General features: G+C 29.8%; 1 protein-coding gene and 1 non-coding gene across 4 annotated transcripts in view; one reads left to right on the plus strand and one right to left on the minus strand.

Annotated features, from left to right (window-relative positions):
* LOC129940499 (uncharacterized) overlaps positions 1-12,616 on the plus strand; it is a 108,983-nt gene that overhangs the window by 56,161 nt on the left and 40,206 nt on the right. The gene's annotated exons all lie outside the window — the stretch shown is intronic.
* On the minus strand, positions 11,394-11,465 carry Trnad-guc (transfer RNA aspartic acid (anticodon GUC)). The gene has a single exon. It is a non-coding gene; the product is annotated as a tRNA-Asp (tRNA).

A 12,616-nucleotide genomic window follows, 5' to 3' on the forward strand; every position in this document is an offset into this window, starting at 1 on the left:
CCTTTAGAGGACTATCTGTTACTAGATCCGTACTTTTTACTCATATTCAATTAAAGCTGGTAAAAGCGCTTGTCCTACCTTTTAAAAAATATGAGTGTGACCTGTTTGATGATCTTGATTCTCAATCAGCTCACAAACTAAAGGTTACATTTAATGCAATAGCTGGGTTTGTTTTTAACCTACGTAGGTTCGATCATGTCTCTTTTCAAGCTCGTCAATTTTTCAATTGTGATGGGGTAGCGTTCTTTAAATATTGTTGTTGTATTTTACTCTTCAAATTAATTGTTAATAAGACTCCATTTTTTGTCTTTCTAGCTGTTTCATTTTGGTGAACTCGCCCACCTTTACATTTTTGACATGGGGCAAGCAATTCTTTTTCATGCTGTTAGACTGTGGAATAAGTTTTCCATTTATCGTAATCGGTCGATTTGTCGAATTGAAAATTTTTGGACATTTAAAAAAAACGTATGAGAGATGTCTTTGTGTGCGTGTGTACACGTTTTATAAAAATATAAACTTTTAAAGAAATGCTACTAAAATTGGTAAAAATTAGATTTCGACAAAAAAAACTCGTAAACCAAAATAGATTTTAAAATCAAACTATTTCATTTAGTTTAGTTTTTTTACGAACAATTCAACTGACAACTTTTTTAACAAAGCACGAAAACATACAAAAACCACAAAAAACTGATAAGAAATAGTTTTTAACTTAAGTATTAGGGAACAAAGAAAGATATTGACTTCAAACTATAAACCTCACAGTAAATATTGTTACGAATATTTTGTTAAAGTGTTGACGAAACAAATCGAAAGACGGGATGGGTAGTTATCAGTCTGGGTCATTTCCCGCAGTCTATCGACGTTTATGAAAGTATTGCCAACAACATTTTGTTTAAGATTAAAATATTTTGAATCAATATCTATTTTCTGTTTACGATACTAAATTCTAAATCAATTTTTTAGCAGTTTGGTTGCTTTTATTTTTGAAATTTTCTAAAAAAAACTTAAAGTTAACAAGAATATGTTGCATATGATAAGATTGGACTTATTTCAATATTTGATTTTTTAATCAAAAACCAATGTTTAACAATTTTCAATAGCACTTTTTTAAGTTTTGTATTTCTTATCAAAAAAACACCAATTGATTTTTTTTAAGAAAATAACGTGTTACGATTTTGTATAAATGAAATAATGGGCACTTGATTACCCTGTTGCCCCTAATTGTTTCGCCAGTGTCAAAACTAGGCTAGGAGACCTCACTTTTGGTCAAGGTATAGGTAAAAACTATCTCAGAGAGCTTGCCCTCAATTGCGATGCTCTGGGAGATTACAAAGTACCTTTTTTTGCCCAACCGTCAGGTTTACACTTTTGCGCACCTATAAAAGGGCCTCTTTCTGATATCTGTTAAGCTTAACGGCCTTTTCAATTTATTCGCAATTTTGTCCAAAATTAATGTGGCTCTATTAAATTGGTATCTGAAAACAATGCCTGATGACTTTTCATTTCCCCTATAAGCTGTGCTATGGCTGGTTTGCTAACCGAAGGTTTGGCTCGGTTGGTCGGTTTAGGATGCACAGGATTATCCTGTGAAGATCCCACGAGTAGGTCAAAAGGGAAAAGTCAGCCGCGGCAGAGCCGACTACTGGGGTAAGCTAAGCCCTTTCATTCTTCGGCACAGATTATGAAAACCCTCACACCAACACTGAACGGGTTCTGACCCGTATCAATGGTCGAACGGCTTAATGTAGGTTAAATTATTGAAGAGTAAGGGAACGCACGAACAATTCATCCTGACCTTAGTTGATCCCCATCTTGAAAAGTCTCAGGACAGCTCTTTAAAAAAGTCTATTTATTTTTAATTTAAAAAGGCTTGTTATTAAAAATTACCACTAAATATTATTTTTATTATTATTGTGAAAATATGTAGTGGGCGAAATATTTATACGACATTAAAGAGTTATGGTGGTTAGTGTAAAGCACACATTTTTGTATTAAAACTTAGATTAGAAACGTTTTTCTGGTAGATATTTCAAAATTTAATGAGAACCATTTATCGTAAGATTAAAAAAAAACGTATTAAAGGGCTGCCAATTTATCAATGGTCTTAAATTTAAATTCTAATCTTCAGTATCATTGTTTGTTTATTAATTTTAGTATCAGTTCAAAATTAAATCCTATAACCAAAAATCTTGGCCTGTTAAATGTTTAAGAACTTTCTCATAACATTATTTGGCTTCATGTAATAAAGTAGGTAACATATACATTTATTAGCTTCTTGTACTTATTTGACCAGTAATACAAATTTTCAATTCAAAGACAACATCGTCATTGGTCTAAAGTTTGTCAAGGTTCAAACTTTTATTTCAAAATGATTTTTCTTTCTCTAAGTTTACAAAAAAGTGTTATACATTTAAATATGTAATTTAAAAATATAAACTTAAATTTGTCCCCTTCACCTCATTAATAGAAAGCTATGGGCTTTTGTTTTATTATTTAAGTTTTCAATTCCCGACCTGTTTTGTCAAGGCCATTAGTTAGGTATTCTATTTAATAATAGTTTATTATTTCAAATCGTTGATAAAAAGATATTTTATAAATTGATCAGCATCGAAATAGATATCTCACAACATAACGACTGTTAATTATGGAGGCTTTCTTTCATAAATTATTATATTATCAGGCAATCACCTCTTTTAATCAAATTCTATTACATTGAAACCGCATTGCGTCGAAATCAAACGAATTGCATCGGTTTTGTGGAAAGTAATTTAATTTGTTTACATATAGTTAAATCCGCTAGTTTATACTTTATAGTTTGTACACAATCGCATTGCACGCTCCGTTGAGCGGGATTTTATACAATTTTAAAGCAACACCATACTGATATTTAAATTTCTTTATATAGCCAAAGGGGCTTACAATAAACAAGTACCAGGTAGGTAGCTCTGGTAGGCACAAATGTTATTTTTTCTTTAATAAAATAGGAGGAGTGGTTCCGAAGCGATAGATGGAAATGAAAACTATAGGAACATCGGAATGCTATTGAAAATGTGTTTGATGATGAATAATTGTGTGAAATGAATTAATTGATAAGATTATTGAAATGTTTGTAAAATGCTTGTAAATATGTAATCAAAACGCACATTCAAAGCCATCGAACCTAGTAGTAAACTAACAGATATAAAATCAGAAAAAATATTGTGGATTGAAGATTGTTTGACTTAAGATTTTGATGTCAACAAAATATCGAGTATGTCTGTTTTAAAAAGCGTATGTAAGATCTACTCTTTAGTATTGTTATACTATTTGGTACCCTTCGCATGAAGTTCACTCTTTTAAAATTGACAATTCCAAAAAAGATTCACTATAGAGTGTTTATTAAAAGGCTTAATTGGAATGTAAATTATTTGAAATCATGCCTCTCAACATTGGAAGAAAGTTCCCTCTCGTTATATTCATTCGTGACGTAATGACCAATCATATTGATGGTTTCGATATTTTAGTCTTCAATAACTATAATGTTCCTGTGAGGTTGGGTAGGGAAGGATTGTGTTTTAGGATTCCATTCCACAATTATGCAGACCACGAACTATTGTCTAATTGTAATTTTTTTTATTGAAATAAACTAAACTTTATTTGGAACATGAGCACAGATTTTAAGCGCTACGAACAAAGATTCCCTACAATCTTAATCCAAAGTTTTGAGCAACTAGAAACGTCTCATTTAAACTTCCCATATTAAGGTATTGTAATTGGTGCTATTTTTCATATTGAAAATTTTGACATTTCTGGAGGTTTCAAGTTCTCTAGAGTCGAAATAAAAGGTTTTTAGAAAGATGTCGGTGCGTGCAAGTTTACGTATGTTCGTACACAGACGTCTCGTCGGTTGTTTGGTCGTCCATAGCTCAAGACCCAGAAGAGATATTGACTTCAAATAAATTTTGATATTAAGATAATAATGCAGAAAAGGCTCTCAAGAAAATCTAATGAGTGGTTTTTTACCATAGCAGTTTTAAAAAGGTGAATATTTTGGTAAACCCTAAATATCTCATGAACCAATGACGCTAGAGACTCGAATTATATTTTATGTTGTAACGTGATACCATTTTTTTTGGGAAAAAAATCCAATTAATGGTTTCTTTTTTCTAAACAAAAGGACTGAAAAAAATTTTGTCACCTCGAATATTTTAAGAACGAAAAATGATTTCTTCTCTAAAAAAGTTTTTGCAACAAAAATTAACGTTTTTAACATCTGATAAAATTTTGAAAAAAATTAAATTCACATTTTTTTAATAAAAAAAAACTAAAAAAAACATTCACAGTTGAATTTAATTAAACTGATATTTATTTTTTACAAAAAATAACAACTTAAAAAAATTAATAAAAGTTGGTAAGAATTGATTTTTGACTCAAATATCTCTTAAAAAATTTGAAATTGTGGCTTCCAACAAATTTTTATTTAAAAGAAATATTGATTAAATCATTCAGTGAAATTTTGAGAAAAATCTAATTGACAGTTTTTTTTACAAAAAATAAAACCTTCAAAAAAAAAAACAATACTTAAACTTGGTAAAAAATGATTTTTACTCAAATAGGTTTTTAAAAAATTAAAAATATTGTCTTTTTATTTCACAGAAAATATTGTTTTCGATATTTAGTAGTTTTTTTTTTTTATAAAAATCCAACAGTCCATTTTTTCATAAAAAAATAAAGTCTAAAAATAACAGTACGCAAAATTTAGTAAAAATTGATGTTCGGTAATTGATATCTCTCAAATCAAAAATTTAAGAAATGCTACTAAATAAAAGTGGTAAAAATTTGTTTTCGACTAAAAATCTATATAACAAAACTAGATTTTCAAACTAAACAATTTCTTTGTATGAAAAATATTGTTGGTGATTTTAAATTTTTAAGCATAATTCAATTGATTTTTTTTTAACAAAACACGAAAAACTACAAACTCTTAAGCAAGACAAATCGTCCGACAGGATTCCTTCTGATTCAAAAACGAGTAGAGATATTAATTTTCAATAAATATTTTTCAAGATAAAATACCATGAAAATACAGATAGATCAACAAAATTCAGTGGATGTATGTGTTATAATAGCAATAATGGGGTTTCCAATAAGAGGTTTTATTTTGGTATTGAAAAAAAAAACTGTATTTTTTAAACGAAATCAATAGATTATCATTTCATTGAAGATACAAAGTTGTACCCCTTAAAATTAAAAAAAAAAAACAGTATTAAAATCAAGCTATTAACTTAAATGTAATTGTATTATCTTTATTACCACCGCACAAAATGGTATAAACTATGAACAAAATAATTTGTTTATGACTCAAAAAAGAAGGAGCAAGTTTTTGTAAAATAATTCGTCTTTTTATAAAAAAAAAAAAAAAACAACTACAAACTTTTGTAAATTGATTTGAGATTATGATAACTTCAGGAGATATGAACATATTAACTTTAAACTTATTTCCTCCTAAAACAAATTTAGTTTTCAGTAGTTCGTTAGATTTTTCATAAAAATAAAATCGGCAGACCAAATTGGTTTATCGACTCAGCTCTTAAAAGACAATTTTAAATTAGATTTAAATGAATTCATAATAACATAATTCTTAACTTATTATCAATAATAATGAAAAACCATCCTTGTTTTGGAAAATATCTGATTTCCTAAAATATACAAAATATATCGTCGATAAGTGCAGCCGCATTTACTCCCCAAATTTAAAGCCAAAGATATAACAAATTTTTATCTTGTATTCTATTCTATACACAATTTTAATTCAAAAGAATAAAAAAAGCCAAAGTTAAAATTATTTCGAACTTTCCATTTTTTATTCCAATATCAAATTCCAAAAATTGGTTAACAAGAGATTAATACGAACGATATTAAAAGTGTTATAAAGTCTTTACGATTATAAAATCGAACTTAATCTTTTAAAGATGAACTAATCAGTATGCACAAAGTTTAATATAAATCAAAGATTATTTACAAGAGTGTTTAAAATAGTTCACGTGGGTATTTGACCTATATTTTTTTTAAATAATAAATACACTGATGTGTTACATTCTAAAAAGAAAATAAAAAGGTTTGGGCCCAAAAAAGTTGAAGAATAAATAAGATGTTAATTTAATTCTGAAATGAAAACTAAAATTTAAACAATTTTCTTTATTATTCTGATTTATACAACTTTCACTATATCTTTACAAGTTTACGAGTATCTACACATGAGGTTATTATAACCTTAAACAAAATAATAACTATTTTTAATCATGATTCATGATGGTGTCAGTCACCTTGCTTTAATTAAAAAGCTTATACTTATCAAACCTAGCTATTTATTAAATTAATTGGTCAGAAAATTCTTTTTCCACCGCATCATCATAGAAACAAACTTAAGTGCTTCTCTTCTCTTTTCGATTCTAATAAATCGATGGTTTGTTATTCTAGATTCAATGCAATCATCGTCATCAAAAGAAATTTACATAAAAAGAATCGATCCTTAATTCCATCATCATCGTATCATCAACAAAGAAGAAGAAAAAAACAAGAAACCGTTACGAAATATGGCATAAATTATGTTCAAGATTTTATATACTCATTTCAAGAAGAATTATAAATAAATTGATGGCAATAGCACAAAAATAACTGTTGATATAAACAAAAGAAGTTAGTTTTTGTTATTTTTCTATTCTAACAGAAGAAAAAAAATATTAATAATTCTTGACCGATAAAATGTGCTCTCGAGTTCAGTCTTTAAGACCACTTCTTTTCTTATAACTTTTTTGAAACCATATTATTGTAAGATGCAAGATATATCCATAATGATCATTAGTATAATGCACCATCTGTGGCTGGGTTGGACAAAGCATCAGCATCAGCATCAAAATATATTATTAACATAGCTTAAGTAGGTAAAGTAGAGCTGTAGAGAGATATGCTTGATCAGTGCTGGAAAGACCTAGATTCAAAGGTGTTTTTTGTTTATTTTTAACCCAAGTTAAAGAGTAGGTTGAGTTTCAACTGTATATTGCACATAATTTTAATGCAAACTGGGCACTTAGCCCAGATAAGCTCTTAGCCCAGATCAGCTCTTAGTCTCAGTGGTATACCTATTATGCTACTATCTTAAGAAGAAATGAGTGTCTTTGACCTGGATACTGTGTCAGCTTAATATGGACATATGATGTTGTTGAGAAGGTAGTACCGAAATACCTTCTTAAGTGACTTAAACAAAAACATAGAGAGTATAATAATAGGGTATTTTTATGTATAAACGTAGAAAGTGTTAGCTGATAACATGGATCTTATAAAATAGCTTAACTGCCAATGTTACAAATAAATTTAAAGCTTTAATCTTTGACACAATTTTCACGAAGATTTGATAGATTTTCCAATATTCGAACTAAACAAAGTTTTTTTTTATTAAATGTGAATCATGTGAGATATTACAAATGTTTTAATGCTTTCGGCAGACGGCTTTAATGCCATTCTTATACGTTTCTTTGTTTTATTGTAAATTATTGTATATCGTTTATCTATCTATCTATTATTAATGCCTTCGAAAGTACAATCAGTATTTCACGCGTCTACCATAGCACCATACGCTTAAGAACATCTATTGGTTCAATTCAATTTTCGATGGCTTAAAAATAGCTAATCGACAAGTTCATTTTTTAATACATTGTTATCGAAATTCGAATATTACATCAAAGAATGTTTTACTTGATTATAGAAATAATATTGAAACATACCCTTGACCATTTTTCATTGAAGATCATTATACCAATTATAAAACAAAAATATGAAGAGAAAAATGTTAGAATCCAATTTATTAGAGTTATTCGAAGAACACTTAATATTAACCTCTATCACTCCACTAAAATTTCTTCATCAACTCCTATAGTGAAAATTCCTTTTAGGAAGTGTTCTGAAGTAAACATCAATTTTGCAACAAGAAGACAACATCTTTTTCTGGTCTATTTTTAACTTCTCATAACAAGTTGTTGTAATCAGTCCGAAATGTCGAATTGAAAATGTTGACATATCTTGACTTTTCAAAGTCAAAGTTTTATACACACATGCCTGTGTGTTAATCGTTCGTTGTCCATGAAGAACCGGCTGGAAAACAGAATCTTAATAAATTTAGCTTTAGAAATATTAGTATCAAAAAATGCAAAAAAGACTTTTAAAAAAATTGAATGGGTGTTTTTTAATTTCAATAAAGAGTGGATGTCCCCAAATATCTCTCGAACTATTTACGCTAGAGACTTCAATTAAAAATCTATATAAAGGGTTATTAATTTTGGGGATTTAAAAGTACAAGTAAATAAAGCAAATATAAAATATTTTTTAATTATAACATTTCCTTTTTATTATTAAGTTTGAACGTTAAAAATATGTGTGAAATACTAAATCAATTAAATGATCAATACGCGAATTTTTGCATGCCGTTTTTGACACCTACTGGGCAGTATCTCGGCCATAATTTGACTAAAGTTGGTTTTTAAGTGCTCAAAATTTAAAATTTTATCAGCATAAACACTTTCTTTCGCTAAGCTCCACAAAAAAAGGCCAGTAGTGTCAAATCGCATGATCTTGGTGCCCAGTTGATATCACCAGGAATTGAAATTACGTCGCCAGGAAATGACAATTGCTTCCATAGTTGTGGCTGGGGCAGAATCACCATTTTTGTAGTTGTTATAAACAATTTGTATGCGTTGTGCGATAGTTAGGTGATCCATTTTCGTACATGCCAGAATTTCAACTGCAAACAAAATTGGTTTAACAACTTAGTTTGACAGACAGACAATACTTTTGAAACGGAAAATGAATATCTCGTTCTAAGGTTAAAATAATCCATTATAAATATTATAAATTCGAAAGTTACTCTGTCTGTCTTCCTGTCTGCCCATCTGTTACTCAATCACGCCTAAACTTCTGAACCAATTTGCATGAAATTTGGAAAGGACATAGACTACTTTTTACCCCGGAAAATGACGTTTTTCTATGGAAAAATTCAGGTGGGCCGATCGCTTTAACGGCTAAACTACTGAACAGGTTAAAATGAAATTTGGTATAAGAAGATAGTTTGAGACTTAAGTGAAGGTAGGTGTTCCATTTCTGTTAATGAGAAATCTTGACGCACCAAAGTTATGTACTGGTACACGGCAACAGATTACTCATCTAAGATGAAATATTATGAATGATATAATCATGTCTGGAATAGAAAAAGGAAAAAATAACTCCACCCAATTTGCCGTTTCACTTTAAAAAAGTGCAGTTTCCTCTGAAAGCAGCATTTGCAATAACAATGAATAAAGCTCAGGGCCAAACGCTGAAAGTTGCAGGTGTAAAATTGGAAAAAAAAACTGTTTTTTCCATGGACAATTATATGTAGCGTGCTCATGAGTCTCAAACCCACAAAATCTTTACGTTCTGGCCAAGAAAGGAGAAGCAAAAAACGTCGTATAAAAAAATGTATTGCAGTAACCTATCTTCTTAAAATGTATTAACCTTACTTAACCTATGACAATCGTCAATCAATCGTAATTCAAACATACACGTACAAAAAAATACAGCTCAGGTTTTTTTGTACTTCTATCCAAAAAAAAAAATATCTAATGCGGACGAAGTATTTTATATTTTAGAAAAATATGGTGGAAGAGTCACTTTTTTGTACTTCTTATGAACCATTTTGGCGTAATCTTTGTTTCTCCAATGAAACTACTGGCAATTCAGTTGATGTGGACAAATTTGTCATACTTATAGCCCTTTAAAATATACTCTTTTCGCTATTAGGTGTTACATTTATTTTAATAATTTCGTCGAAGAAATTAAAAACCTCTCATAGAGGATAGTTTTCTGTGTAATAAACTAAAGTTGATGCACATACAATTAAATTGTGTATATTTTATTTTATATATAATAAATGAATTTCAATAAAAAAACAAAACTTTCTTTGCATTTAAAGTTTTAATAATCTCAATCTCGTTTAATAGCTCGAATTACAGCGAAAGTTTAATTGATTTAAATAATTTCTATGTCGTTGGAATCCATATGTGTATGTACTCGTACCTACATACATATATAATGTAGCATGTACCTATAAATTATAAAGTTTGTAGCAGTCTTAAAAAGAAAAAAGTATTTGTTTAAATCAAAGGGCTTATGCGAATAACTGAGAAACAAAATCCCACGCAGTTGTGAACTACATTATAATCTTCCAAGTAGCAGTGATTGCTTGACAGCAGCACTTAACTTGGCTTTAGCATTGTCTTCGTCTTAATTTTCCTACAACAATAACAACAATGTTAGCAGAACCTAAGACCCCGTATTTACACTGTCGTCGTCGTCGTCGGTCGTCTTGTCGGTGGGTCGACAACGACACATGAATATGTGATATCTTAAGTCTTATGTGCGATAATCAATGCATTTTAAGTTCATTTGCATTGGTTTTGCTTGCGTGATGCACTGCACACTGCACTACAAAGTGCACAGTAGTGACATAAGCAAAACACAGTGCATAACCTCACATTACATGAAAATATCACAAAAACTAATTAAGAAGACAAAAAAGCTTCCACATGATGCGAAGCTATGCGATGGTGGCTAGGATCAGTCCATGTCTGCGTATAACTTTTATTTTTTAATTTTGTTATTTTTTCAAATATTATAGTATTGTGATCGCGGTTCATGTAACGTGACTGTTGATTTACCTGCCTTCAATCCCCATGCGAGAGGTTGTGCAGAGTTTACGCATCTAAAAGAAAAAAAACTTCTTCTTTTTCGAGGAAATAAAAATACAAAAGAGAAATTAGATTACATGATGCATTGCTAAGCGATGTTTAACATCGACAACGCCACTGACGGCGTTAAGTGCAAATTTGTAATACCACAACGACCCCAAGCCATAAACGTGAGAAAATCACTACCCCGTTGAATTCTGGGCATATATGGAACTGGCATTTTTCTGCCATCAGTTCAGTATGTCACAATGGTACAAGCCAATGTTTTTCTATAAATATGGTCGCAGATAAAATAGTTTTAAGTGCCTCCAAAGCTTAATATGCTTTAGGATTCATTTATTGTAAGTTTTTTTAAGTGTTTATCTAACTCCGTAGGGAAATTAAATTACAAATTGCATTCTTTGAGGTTAAAAACTAATTGTAATTAAAACTTGTATAGAGTAGGCCAACAGATGGTTGAGTCTTTAAAGTTTGGGGCCCAACCACTTCTTAGTCTTGTTCTAAGATCAAAAGCTCAATTTTTCACTTCTTTTTTTGGATATCTTTGGGAAACCTGATCCAGTTATAAGTAAATAAATATAAAAGAATTTTTTGATTTATTTATAATTTGAAATGAAAAAATTTTATCATCAACATCTCCCCGACGGGGAATTGAACCCCGGTCTCCCGCGTGACAGGCGGGGATACTGACCACTATACTATCGAGGATGTTGAAAAAGCTTACTGGGGAAAAAATTTGGGAATTGCTTTGATTTTGCTAAAAATAGTGCTTTTTAAAGTTTTCTTCTTCATGTTCTATTCATAGATCTCTTTCACACCACATCTATATGACTTTAGTATGTGTGTTGAAAACAAATGTTTGTAAAGAAGATAAGTAATTAGGAAAAAGAAATTTTAGAAAACATTGTTTGGAGCAATACCTCTAGTAATTAACTTAAAATAGAATTATTGAAATTCAACAGAATTGTAAAAACAAGACTATTAAACAGATTCGATAGAAGTATTGGTTTTGAATTTTGAATTTTGAATTTAGAATAGCGGCTATTTTTTAAGAGTAAAAAGCTAAAAAAAACGTTTTTAGTGTTTATTATTAAATTAATTTTAGAGCCTAACAATTTTAAGAACCCTAATTATAACTATTCATTTAGTTGAAAAGTATTGAAACACAATAAAAAGAAATGATAACATTTTCAAAAGCAATGTAAAATTTTGTATACTAAAATGATGTATATATTTCCAATACGATAACGAATTTAATAAACTGGTCACAAACAACAAAGCTTTGGTATGGGAGGGGGGCTTGTATACAATCAAAGCTTCAATGTCTAGAAATCAGTTTCTTAATTTAGCCAAATCCCAAAGGAAGTTATTTAAACCGGGCCGATTTTTCGAATTGAAAATTTTAACATTTCTCGACGTCTCAAGGTCCCTAGAAAAATATTTTTAGAGAGATGTCTGTGCGTGCGTGTGTACGTACGTTTGTACGTCCGTACGTTTGCAAAGTTTTTCTGTGTCGTTCATAGCTCAAGAACCAGTAGAGATATCGACTTCAAATAAATTTTGTTATACGGGTAATAATGCAGACAAAATTATCAAAAAAATTGCTTGGGCGGTTTTTTTACCATAGCAATTTAAAAAAAAGTGAAAATTTCTATGAACCCAAAATGCTTCTCAAACCAATACCGCTAGAGACTTAAACTAAATTTTATACAAACTTCCAATTAGCTAACGTTATAAATCAAAAAAGCTGTCAAAAAAAATATTTGTCACCTCGAAAATTGTACGAACAAAAACTGTTTTTATCTCCAAAATAGTTTTGTGCAACAAAAAAAAACGTTTTTGACAAAAAAACATTAATC

The sequence above is a fragment of the Eupeodes corollae genome, chromosome 1 (assembly GCF_945859685.1).
Source record: "Eupeodes corollae chromosome 1, idEupCoro1.1, whole genome shotgun sequence".
Classification (NCBI taxonomy): Eukaryota; Metazoa; Arthropoda; class Insecta; order Diptera; family Syrphidae; genus Eupeodes; species Eupeodes corollae.